Raw genomic sequence first — 13,825 nt, 5'->3', positions numbered from 1 at the left:
TGCACCATCTACCTCTATCACTATCTCTGGGGGGCCAGCCCTAGTTGGAGGGGGTTAAACTCCTTCACTGCCATCATCACCTACCCCCCCAAGGATCATCTGCAGTGCCGACCATCTTACAGCCAAACACTCCAACTGGCATCACAAACTCTTCTTTTTAATTTTTGTTTTCCTTCCTTTTTATCTTTTTATTTTTAATCCCTATTTCACTGTCCCTGGAGCACAGGCACCTGGCACGGCTGCCATCCCCGTGATCCCCTGAATCCAATGCTGCCCGGCGACCTGAGTACCCCGCTCTGGGCGATACATGAGCACAGCACCTTCCTCCATACATTTGGGGAGTCTTCCACGTGTCTTTTCCCAAACTCAAAACGAGCCTAACAATTTTTATGTGAAAGTAAAGGCTATTTTGTGCCCGCTCTTCCATACAGGCAACATTTATGGAGTGAATGGCTTATTGTGGTAGTATGGACAGATACTCCAGTCTCTGCTTGGGAACTCTGCAGTTCCTTTAGGATTACCTTTGGTGTCTGTGCTGTCTCTCTGATTAATGCCCTCCTTGCCCGACTGAGGTGGGCAGCCCTCTCTTGGCAGGTTTGTTGTGGTACCATGTTTTTTCCTTTTGATGATAATGGAGTTGGTGGTGCTTTGAGGGATCATTAGAGACTGGGATTTTTTTTATAACCCAACCCTGACTTGTCCTTCTCAACAACTTTGTCCCTGATGTGTTTGGAGATCTCCTTTGTCTCCATAGTGTTTTGGTTAGTGGTTTCTCTCGCATAATGGTGTTGCAGAGTCTGTGGCCTTTCAGAAAAGGTATGTAGACCATGTGACACTTAGATTGCACAGAGGTGACCTTCCTGTCACTAAGCATGTGACTTATGAAGGTCATTGCTTGCTCCAAAAAATTTTAGGGGCTTCATAGCAAAAGGGATGAATACATATGCACATGCCATTTTTTAGTTACTTGATCCCATAAATGTATTGTATGGCTATATTTTTCTCACTTCTCTTCACCAACTTAGACTATTTACTGCTGATGCATCACACACAAAACAGATTACAAAAATATTTAAACACAGGTTGTAATGGAACAAAATAGGTAAAAGGCCAAGGGGGTGATTACTTTCACAAGCCACTGTAGATAAAAGTTGCTATACATAGTTTTTACAGTTTACAACGCATTTATTTGTAGTTTTTTAAACAAACAAGTTTTATGTGACAAAATAGTTATATAGCCATGTATTAAAAAGCAAAATGCATTGGACAACTGAAATTAGAGAAGATTAACGCACTCGTGGGGAATGTGACAATTACATGGGTAAAATAATTGGCAGTTTCCAATCTATACTTGGCCCAAGGCTTCCTGTAACCTTAATTCTCCTAGCTCATTACTAAAAAGGTCATATCTGCTGAATTGTGCTAAATACATATTTGGTCTAGATATTAAATGAATTGTCCTTTGACACAGAAAATGTAAATACTTAGATTTGTAAAAAAAAATAAGCAAAACGAGACATGCCCACCTCACCGATCCCCTGCCGCTCCTGTCTCAACTCATCTTATTCCACCTCTCATATATACTCCCTGCTGCCAGGTACAACCCTGAAACCAATCAGTTGCTTAGTTAATTAGCTCTGCTGCTAGTGATTGGCTACAGCAGTCAAATGTCTCTGATCATGTGAGTAACGGAGACCAGGCAGACTAGGCAAGTAAAAGAAGCCACCTTACCAATTCTAAGTGTTCCTGGTCACGTCCTGGGAGTAGCACAACAGCTCATTAGCTCTACCTGTCAAATGTCTATGTGATGGGATGTCAACACAGCAGCAGAAAGCGACCAGGAGCAAGGGATCGATCAGGAGGAGTAGAGATCATCGGTGAACTAGGCATTATGCAATTGGCTGATTATTGAAGGAAGAGGCCCCTTCTGATTTCACTAATATATACGATACTAGAGGTGTGCCCGATGCTATCACATCGGGAGGGAAGTGTGTGGGTGTGGGGGGGTGTGAATATGTGTGTGTGTGTACATGTGTGTACATATGTGTGTGTACATGTGTGTGTGTGTGAGTACATGTGTGTGTCCCGCAGCTGCCTGCACACCCACCTCTGTGCAGTCACAGCCGGTAGGAAAGAGGGTGGTTTGTGGCCTGTGCTGAAGGTGTGAGCATGTGTGTGTATGTGAGTACGTGTGTATGTGGGTACGTGTGTGTGTGTGTGTGTGTATGTGAGTACGCGTGTGTATGTGAGTATGTGTGAGTACGTGTGTGTATGTGTGTACGTGTGTGTGTATATGTGAGTATGTGTGTGTGTGTATGTGAGTACGTGTGTGTGTGTGTATGTGAGTACGTGTGTGTGTGTATGTGAGTGCGTGTGTGTGTTCATGTCAGTACGTGTATGTGTGTGTATGTAAGTATGTGTGTGTGTATGTGAGTACGTGTGTGTATGTAAGTACGGGTACGTGTGTGTATGTGAGTACGTGTGTTTGTGTGTGTATGTGAGTACGTGTATGTGTGTATGTGAGTACGTGTGTGAGTATGTGTGCTTGTGTGTGTATGTGAGTACGTGTGTGTGTGTATGTGAGTATGTGTGTGTGTTTATGTGAGTATGTGTGTATATGTGAGTACGTGCGTTTGTGTGTGTACTTGTGTGTGTGTACATGTGTGTGTGTACATGTGTGTATGTGTGTGTGTATATGTGAGTACGTGTGTGTGTATGTGAGTACGTGTGTATGTGAGTACGTGTGTGTGTTCATGTCAGTACGTGTGTGTATGTGAGTATGTGTGTGTGTGTATGTGAGTACTTGTGTGTGTATGTAAGTACGGGTACGTGTGTGTCTATGTGAGTACGTGTGTTTGTGTGTGTATGTGAGTACGTGTATGTGTGTATGTGAGTATGTGTGTGTATGTATGTGTGCTTGTGTGTGTATGTGAGTACGTGTGTGTGTGTATGTGAATACGTGTGTGTGTTTATGTGAGTATGTGTGTGTGTATATGTGAGTACGTGCGTTTGTGTGTGTACGTGTGTGTATGTACATGTGTGTGTATGTGTGTGTACGTACATGTGTGTGTGTGTACATGTGTACGTACATGTGTGTGTGTACATGTGTGTGTGTTATTTGCATATTATGGTGGAAAATAAGTATTTGGTCAGAAACAAAATTTCATCTCAATACTTTGTGATATATCCTTTGTTGGCAATGACAGAGGTCAAACATTTTCTGTAAGTCTTCACAAGGTTGCCACACACTGTTGTTGGTATGTTGGCCCATTCCTCCATGCAGATCTCCTCTAGAGCAGTGATGTTTTTGGCTTTTCGCTTGGCAACACGGACTTTCAACTCCCTCCAAAGGTTTTCTATAGGGTTGAGATCTGGAGACTGGCTAGGCCACTCCAGGACCTTGAAATGCTTCTTACGAAGCCACTCCTTCGTTGCCCTGGTGGTGTGCTTTGGATCATTGTCATGTTGAAAGACCCAGCCACGTTTCATCTTCAATGCCCTTGCTGATGGAAGGAGGTTTGCACTCAAAATCTCACGATACATGGCCCCATTCATTCTTTCATGTACCCGGATCAGTCGTCCTGGCCCCTTTGCAGTGAAACAGCCCCAAAGCATGATGTTTCCACCACCATGCTTTACAGTAGGTATGGTGTTTGATGGATGCAACTCAGTATTCTTTTTCCTCCAAGCACGACAAGTTGTGTTTCTACCAAACAGTTCCAGTTTGGTTTCATCAGACCATAGGACATTCTCCCAAAACTCCTCTGGATCATCCAAATGCTCTCTAGCAAACTTCAGACGGGCCCGGACATGTACAGGCTTAAGCAGTGGGACACGTCTGGCACTGCAGGATCTGAGTCCATGGTGGCGTAGTGTGTTACTTATGGTAGGCCTTGTTACATTGGTCCCAGCTCTCTGCAGTTCATTCACTAGGTCCCCCCGCGTGGTTCTGGGATTTTTGCTCACCGTTCTTGTGATCATTCTGACCCCACGGGGTGGGATTTTGCGTGGAGCACCAGATCGAGGGAGATTATCAGTGGTCTTGTATGTCTTCCATTTTCTAATTATTGCTCCCACAGTTGATTTCTTCACTCCAAGCTGGTTGGCTATTGCAGATTCAGTCTTCCCAGCCTGGTGCAGGGCTACAATTTTGTTTCTGGTGTCCTTTGACAGCTCTTTGGTCTTCACCATAGTGGAGTTTGGAGTCAGACTGTTTGAGGGTGTGCACAGGTGTCTTTTTATACTGATAACAAGTTTAAACAGGTGCCATTACTACAGGTAATGAGTGGAGGAAAGAGGAGACTCTTAAAGAAGAAGTTACAGGTCTGTCAGAGCCAGAAATCTTGATTGCTTGTTTCTGACCAAATACTTATTTTCCACCATAATATGCAAATAAAATGAAAAAAAAAACAGACAATGTGATTTTCTGGATTTTTTTTTCTCAGTTTGTCTCCCATAGTTGAGGTCTACCTATGATGTAAATTACAGACGCCTCTCATCTTTTTAAGTGGTGGAACTTGCACTATTGCTGACTGACTAAATACTTTTTTTCCCCACTGTACATGTGTGTGTGTACATGTGTGTGTATGTACATGTGTGTGTATGTACATGGTGGGCAGGCAGCGGCGGGTCTGGCAGGGGGGTACAGCGGCGTGGCCAGCAGCGGCGGGTCCAACTGCGGGTCCAGCGGCGGGGGGGTCCTGGCGGCGGCCAGCCAGCAGGAAAGACCGTGGGCCTGCGGCCTGTGCTGGAGATGGGGTGCGGCGCCGAGGGCGCCCGCACCTCATGTCCAGAACAGGCTGCAAGCCGTGGTCTTTGCTGCTGGCTGTGACGGAGGTGGGTGGGCAGGCAGCGGTGGGTCCAGCGGCGGCGGCCGGCGGTGGGGGGTCCCAGCGGTGTCCCGCTGGTGGTACTGTGGAAGGGCCTGGTACCACCAACGGGTGCCATATTGGAATACACTTCACTCGGGTATTCCTATATGGCGGTCGGTGTACTTCCGGTGCGGCGCGGTGGATTGTGGGATTCAGGGACATCCAGACGGAAGTGGATGACGGACAATTTAAGGCAATTATATATATAGAATTGGGAACTAACAGGCAACGTATAGTATATACACATCCGATTCCAATGCATGTAATATATAGACTCCATTACAGTCAGTGCCAAGCTTCCCAGTAACCCACGAAAAACCAGCAGTCACCACCAATCATTCATACAGACCGATTGGACACCCGACAGATAGCGTATAACTTCAGGGGTGCGGTTTATAGAGCAAGAGGAACAAAGCTATTCAATTTTATATATTTAATCCACAAAATAGGCAGTAATTATAAAAAAAAAAAACAAAACTGACCATTCAGGGCGCCGATCTGGCATTAGTTGAACATCCCTTTTGCGGATATTAGCTACTCACAAATGGCACCCTTACAAAATCCAGCTGCTGCAGCATCTCAATGAGGATGACCCAGATCGGCACGCTGAATTTGCAGAATGGGAAAAAGCAAAAATTGGAACAGGACCCTCAGTTTACACAGAACATTATGTTCAGTGATGAGACAAATATTTTTGGGTGGTCCATTTATATGGATACACCTAAATAGAATGGGAATGGTGACAGTTTTCTTGCGTAGGGTGTTTTGCATTGAAATCTGCTGCTTAATCTGCGTTCACCAGACATCACCACAATTTCTATCCACTCCTCACGTGTTAACCTCTGTGACATGTCAATGGCTGTAAACAAAGAGAAACTTGTAAAGAACTCATGAAAGAATAACGTTACGTGAAAACCAAGCACAGCATTGTTTTTCTTGTGAAATTCTCGATAAGTTTGATGTGTCACATGACCCTCTTCCCATTGGAAGAAATAAAGCTGGATCCAAAATGTCCAACTTCAAAATGACTGCCATGGTCACCACCCATCTTGAAAAGTTTCCCCCTCCCATATACTAATGTGCCACAAACAGGAAGTTGATATCACCAACCACTCCCATTTTATTTTGGGGTATCCATATAAATGGCCCACCCTGCAGTTATGTTTCGGTGTTGTAAATTCTAAAACCTGGTCTATTAATTATACATAGAGAACCTATTGCTAACATTTACAAGATCAGCAAGAAGTAAGGCACGGGCGTAAAAGTCAGACTCCAAAGAGTTTCTTTGTTGTTACCATGGAGACACAAGTTCGCATAGGGGCTGTTACAAAATGCTATGATAATTTAGGCAATATTCGTTGCAAAGTTGCTTGATGTATAATAATTGTAGGGGCCAAACATGGAGTGCAGGGAGCCTAAGTTTATGAAAGTCAGAAATTGCCTATTAGCAGAAATAAATGGTTCACCGAGTTCAAGCAGAAGATACATCTCATCATCAGCTGCTCAGGGAACGCTGTGATCCAGAGCTTCATGGTAGAATTGCTGCAGGGATCCACGACTGAAGAGAAAAATAGGGAGAAGAAACAAACTGTGAACGTACGGCCACATTCAGTACTTGGTCAGTATTTTCTATTAGTGTCTGTAAGCTAAAACCAGGAGGGGAACAATCAGAGGAAAAGTATCATAGAAACAGGTCACCACTTCTGTATTTGTCACCCACTTCCTTTTTGGCTTACACATACTGATGTAAAGTGCTGACCAAATACTGAATGTGTGAACAACGCCTTAGACTAATAAAAAAAACTGTTAGAGCCATAGAACCTGATATCCAGACATTATAATATTGCCTATGGTAATGTATGATGATGAATGGAAATGTTGTTTTCACCTCAAATTAGAGAATTTGAGACAAAACATCAGCTTGCACTCTAATCAATGTTAGTCTATTGGGCCGTGCACGTCAGATCTTTTCCTTGGACACAAACTGTTGCGGCTGAATGTGCAAGTTTGATTTTCGGATCGCACTCAGCCATGCAAGTCAATGAGCGCATGGGAAATATCGGACTGCACTCAGATGACATCTCAGTGCAGTCCAATTTCTGCAAATGCACAGAATGTGGAAGAAGGAGACATTCATTTTCTCTGTTCTCATCCCAGAGAATCAGATCACACTATGTAGATACTCTGATCTAAGTTTGATTAGCGTTTGATCAGAGTGTCATTTGCATAATTAATGAAATTTTCTCAGATGGCAAAAAAATACGCATGTCTGCACCTGCTCTTAAATTGTTGAAACCATTGCTAAAGTGCTAACAGAATTGACATGCTGCAGATTTGAAAAACGCTTTGATGAAAATCTGCAAGGAAAAATTATGTAGCATGTGCGTGAGATTTCAGAAATTTTGCTTTGCTGGTACTATAAGGCTGAGTGCAGACGTACTTTTTAGCCCTGCGGATTTTTCCACGCAGAATTGAAGAAATCCGCAGGTCAAATGACCTGAATTTTTCCTGCGGATTTCTTCCATTTTTCATGCGGTTTTCTTGCGGTTTTTGTGCTGTTTTCCACTGCAGTTTTCCCCCTGCGGATTTGGAGAATGGAGCAGGTGGAAAACCGCACAAAAGAAGTGACATGCTGCGGATTTTGTACCGCAGGAAAACCGCGCGGAAAAAAGCGCAGCGTCTGCACAGCGGGTTTTTTTTCATTGATTTACATGCTACTGTAAAACACACTGCGGATCCGCAGCGTTTCTGCACGGTAAAATCCGCTGCGGATCCGCAGGAATTCTGCATCGTGTGCACACAGCCTTAAACTGCAAGTGGACAAAACATGGTAAAAACACAGCATGTGCAGAAGTCCTAAGAGTGCACAAAACAATTAATAAAATGAAATGTAACCATGGAAAAAGCAAAAATGGAATAGTTTGGACTTGCTTGTAACATCAATTTGAGTGTTGCAAATGTCCTTTTTTGTTATTGCATATAACTTTATAGAATAAAATATGCTATAGTAAATGAAATGCACAGTTTTGTCAGTTTTTTCATTGGGCCACTTGGTGGCGCTGTTCCCTGATGTTTCTGTGCTTAGGTGCTACAAGCAAGTGACTCAATAAATCGTATTGCTTGTTTCTTTCCTGCAGTTTGTAGATTACACTATGGATACTGTGTAAGGCCTGTTTCACACTTCCGTTTTTTCAAATCCGTCAAAATCCGTTGTTTTCCGTAAAAAAACGGATCCGCCATTTTTTTGCAGGATCCGTTTTTTTGTCCCATAGACTTCCATTACGGTTACCGCGGATCCGTCAAAAAAACGGATCCGTTTTTAAAAAAACGGATCCGTTTGCATCAGTTTCCGTCAAAAAAACGGAAACGGATCCGTTTGGCGGACACAAAAACGGAAGTGTGAAACAGGCCTAATACGCAACGCACAGTGTTTATTCATTACTGGATTAATTTGGTATTTTTAGTGTAAAAAAATGAAATTTAGGGGAAAGATAGGCAAGCCGACAAATATATAAAATGTGAAAGCAGCTTCAAAGTATGTCCTTTTGTTATAAATCGGGGAGGTATGTGTCAGGAACCCTTGTGAATTGATAATCAATTCATGTTGTCCAAACCACGGGCAGCATGAATCAGAGATGTTCAAACATCTTTATCAAAGATTTAGATGAAGGAATTGAGGGTAAACTGATTAAATTTGCTGATGACACAAAGCTAGGAGGGATAGCTAATACTAGAGAAGAGAGAGAGAGGATTCAAAAAGAATTAAATAAACTGGAGAAGTGGGCAGCAACTAACAGAATGGTTTTTAACAGGGAGAAATGCAAAGTACTACATCTGGGCAATAAAAATGAAAAAAGCATATACAGAATGGGAGGAATAGGGCTAAGCAACAGTACATGTGAAAAAGACTTGGGTATACTAATAGATCACAGACTGAATATGAGTCAACAGTGTGATGCAGCAGCAAAAAAGGCAAATGCAATTCTAGGATGTATTAACAGAAGCATACAGTCTAGATCATGTGAAGTCATTATTTCCCTCTACTCCTCTTTGGTCAGACCTCATCTGGAATATTGTGTCCAGTTTTGGGCACCACATTTTAAAAAAGACATCAACAAACTGGAACAAGTTCAGAAAAGAGCGACCAGAATGGTGACCGGTCTGCAAACCCTGTCTTATGAGGAAAGGTTGCAGGATTTGGGAATGTTTAGTTTGCAAAAGAGAAGACTGAGAGGAGACTTAATAGCTGTCTACAAATATCTAAAGGGCTGTCACATTGTAGAAGGATCAACTTTATTCTCATTTGCACAAGGAAAGACTAGAAGCAATGGGATGAAACTGAATGGGAGGAGACACAGATTAGATATTAGAAAAAACTTTTTGACAGTTAGAGTGATCAATGAGTGGAACAGGCTGCCACGAGAAGTGGTGAGTTCTCCTTCAATGGAAGTCTTCAAACAGAGGCTGGACATACATCTGACTGGGATGATTTAGCGAATCCTGCTTTGAGCAGGGGGTTGGACCAGATGGCCCAGGAGGTCCCTTCCAACTCTACGATTCTATGATTCTATGATTCTATGATTCTATGAGTATGGCTGCACAATTGCACCGGTTCACACTATATGGAGGTGCTGGTCAGGTTTTTTGTTCTCTGCAGTTATACATTGGAGGTTGGTACCTCCTCCTTTCTGACTTGCACCCCACCCATCAGTCCAAGGGTGTTTATAATCAACTCTGGTACCTATCAGCTTACTTTAATGTGCAGGTTTGTAACCCAGGAGAGGCATGTTTGCCCATTCACACTGTAGATTTATAGCACAAGAGAGGCATTTATTAGATGATAGGATCCATCAGAGACGTGTCACCTTGTCGCGGTTGATGGGCTCACATGAATTGACCAATTTATGCCCTAAGAACTTTCACTTTTGTAAGTAATTTTTTTAAACTTTTTATTACAGTTTACTCAGCAGTTATGATAGATTTGGTGTTCGCATATATATTGGTCTCTACAGAGTGCTGCTGTGTTCCTCCTTTTTGCAAGTTTTGTATTCATTGCAGTAAGCACCTGTTCACAATATGGAGGTGCTAGTCAGGTTTTTTGTTCTTTACAATTGCAACCATGTATGTTTTTCCATGAAATGCTCTGGCATTTCAGAGAAAATATACTTTGAAGATCCCCCTGCACTTTAAAAATCCTACTCCCCATACTGCTACAATTGATTAACAGGTCTGTCCTGATGTACATACATTGGATAGATTTGTCAATCATCCTACCGCTGTATGGGTAGAAATTGGCTGGGGTCGGTGAAGGACTAGTCTTGTCTCTGCCCAGCTGGATCTTTAAACCATGATTTTCTCTAAAGGAAAAACATACCAGGCTGCAATCATGTAGACAGGCTCTCCTTCATGCTGCTAGTTCTTTGGGCAGCATGAATCAAGTGACAAGTTCCCTACAGCTTAATTCAATACTCTAGTTCAGGGGTCCCCAACCGCCGGTCCGCAGCCCAGCACCGGGCCGCTGCAGTGCCCTTGCCGGTCCGCGGACACAAGGGGAGCCAGGGGCGGTCAGTGGCGTAGCGGGGGCTGGGGCGGCGCGCAGCAGTTCTTAGCGGCGGCCAGGGAGCGATCCAAGCAGCTCCGCTGCCTGCAAGAGGGAATAGCAGGAGCGGAGCTGCAAGGACTCGTCCAGCTTCCTGCCCGCCGCCCGTGCTTCCTGTCTCTGACTGACACAGAGAGGAGCGCGCCGCTGCTGTGTCAGAGCGAGGAAGCGCGGGCGATGCTGCGACAGGTGAGAGGAGAGAGGTGGTGTGTGTGTGTATGTCTGTCTGTGTGTGTACATGTATGTCTGTGTGTGTGTGTTGGTCTGTGTTTGTGTAGCCTGGCCCTGGAGGAGATGGGGACATGAGGAGAAGGCCATGAGGGGAGTGATGGAGAGACAGCAGTGATGGGGTGAAGGCAATGATGGGGAGAAGGGAGTGATGGGGTGAAGGCAATGATGGGGAGAAGGGAGTGATGGGGTGAAGGCAATGATGGGGAGAAGGGAGTGATGGGGAGAAGGGAGTGATGGGGTGAAGGCAATGATGGGGAGAAGGGAGTGATGGAGTGAAGGCAATGATGGAAAGATGGCAGTGATGGGGTGAAGGCAATGATGGAAAGATGGCAGTGATGGGGTGAAGGCAATGATGGAGAGAAGGGAGTGATGGGGTGAAGGCAATGATGGGGAGAGGGGAGTGATGGGGTGAAGGCAATGATGGGGAGAAGGGAGTGATGGGGTGAAGGCAATGATGGGGAGAAGGGAGTGATGGGGTGAAGGCAATGATGGGGAGAAGGGAGTGATGGGGTGAAGGCAATGATGGGGAGAAGGGAGTGATGGGGTGAAGGCAATGATGGGGAGAAGGGAGTGATGGGGTGAAGGCAATGATGGGGAGAAGGGAGTGATGGGGTGAAGGCAATGATGGGGTGAAGGCAATGATGGGGAGAGGGGAGTGATGGGGTGAAGGCAATGATGGGGAGAGGGGAGTGATGGGGTGAAGGCAATGATGGGGAGAAGGGGGTGATGGAGCACTCATTCAAAACCTATGGTGAGTTGAGTCACATTATAAATGTTATTTAATTATAAGTATGCACTGCTACACTACAACCGTGTCCATAGCCCCGCCCCCTTATGACCAAAGCCCCGCCCCTGTCACACCTCCATCCCCGCCCTGCCGGGCCATGGAAGAATGGTCTTGCTTGAAACCGGTCCCTGGTGCAAAAAAGGGTGGGGACCACTGCTCTGGTTAGTTGAGTACATTATTTAATACAGAAGTATCCCACCTATCCATTTTTTTTGTCTGTTGCGTCCCACAAAAATGCTAAAGGAAAACTGATGTGGGAACTGATTGTTGGCAGCGGATTATTCAGGATACTCTCCAAGCGTGTGGCAACAGAGCTTCTTTATTCAGGAACAATCAGGAACAATATATTATAAGCTTAGTAGATCAGGAATAGGAATAAATAATTTGTGTCTATATGTGCAGCATCTACAGCAGGCTGCTTCTATCATACACAGACACAGGAAAAACAGGAAATACAGTCACATGCTCTCCCTTTGTGAGTCTCTGGTAGTTTTTTTTGTTCTTACTTTATAAACAGCATACAAATCTAGCAACTAAACACTCATAGACAGGAATGGAGTTGTGGCACCAAACATATTCCAACACCCCCCACTCAACAACTACTTATCCTGTTTGTCCCATTGCGGTTCTGAAGTCCACAAACTTGGCTCTTGATGATGCCTTTGTCATATCATCAGTTATCATCTTGTCAGACTCGCAATAAACAAACTCGAGTACACCACGTTCCACTAAGTCACGTAAGTGATGATGTTTTACATCAATGTGCTTAGTCCTTGCAATAACCTTCTCACTGCTGGCAAGTTTAATGCATCCATGGTTGTCCTCATAGATAACTGCTGGTTGAGCTAATGGCTTGCCGAAATCTTCCAAAAGTTTTTTTCAACCAAATTACTTCTTGACTTGCATAAGCAGCAGACATATATTCTGCTTCTGTAGAAGATAATGCGATTGATACTTGTTTTCTGCTGGAGTAAGAAAATGAATTTTCTCCTAACTTGAACAAGTAACCACTTGTTGATTTCCGATCACTTGAATCTCCAGCCCAATCTGCATCCACATAACCTCTGAGAGTGAAATCTCCTAATGCAGATATCTTAAGATTTAGCCTTTGAGTTTCTTTAAGATATTGAAGAATTTTCTTAATTGCATTCCAGTCTCTTTGGCGTGGCTTGCTTACACATTGGCAGAGAATTCCAACTGTGGCTGCAATATCCAGATGAGTTGTGGTTGCTATGTACAGAAGCGCCCCCACTGCTTGTCTGTAACTCTCATTGCTGGGTAGCAGATCTTCTCCTTCCAACTTTAAGTAGGACGGATCCATTGGTGTTAACGCACCTTTGGCTTCTGACATTCCAAACTGGTTTAGGATTGCAGAAATTTTAAAACTTTGGTTGAGAAGAAAACTCCCATCTTCCTCTCTCTGGATTTGGATTCCCAAATAATATGTCACATTTCCAAGGTCCTTAGTCTCAAAGTGCTGGTTGAGAAATTCAAATAGCTTTGCAATTTCTTTTTCATTGTGGTAGCTCAGTAAGCTCCCATATCTGGAGTTGGTGATGTGACGCCATCTCTTCATTAGCAGCATTTATCCACCTCAGCTTCTCGTTGACAGGCAGCTTTTGCATCTTTTTGCCATGACTGTGACTCTGGTTCAGGAAGTGTTCTGACTAGTGTTGAGCATTCCGATACCGCAAGTATCGGGTATCGGCCGATACTTGCTGTATCGGAATTCCGATACCGACTTCCGATATTTTTTCAATATCGGAATTCGGCATCGGAATCGGAAGTTCAAAGTTGATTGACAGCCTGACGTCATCATGATGCGCGGTGTGTGCGCATCATGATGCGCCGTCATTTCGGGCCTTCCGGGGGTCTCTGCCGGCCTGCCGGGGGGCTGTGTAGACTGCCCGGGGTCTGTACCGGCCTGCCGGGGGGCTGTGCCGGCCTGCCGGTGGTCTGTGCACCCTGTGGGGGTCTGTACCGGCCTGCCGGGGGGCTGTGCCGGCCTGCCGGTGGTCTGTGCACCCTGTGGGGGTCTGTACCGGCCTGCCGGGGGGCTGTGCCGGCCTGCCGGTGGTCTGTGCACCCTATGGGGGTCTGTACCAGCCTGCCGGGGGGCTGTGCCGGCCTGCCGGGGGGCTGTGCTGATGTCCGGGGGTCTGTGCAAGCATCGTCCGATGGGACTACAAGTCCCATCTGGCGATGCCTGCTACCATGACAGTGATTGACACATTAGCCAATGATGGGACAGTAGTAGTCCCATCATCCGGCTAATGTGTTAAATGTTAAAAAAAAAAAAATACTACATACATACTACATACATACTACATGCATGCT

This window comes from Dendrobates tinctorius, unplaced genomic scaffold, assembly GCF_039654945.1.
Source record: "Dendrobates tinctorius isolate UK_male_01 unplaced genomic scaffold, ASM3965494v1 ptg000022l, whole genome shotgun sequence".
NCBI classification, from domain to species: Eukaryota; Metazoa; Chordata; class Amphibia; order Anura; family Dendrobatidae; genus Dendrobates; species Dendrobates tinctorius.
This window is presented reverse-complemented; position numbering follows the sequence as displayed.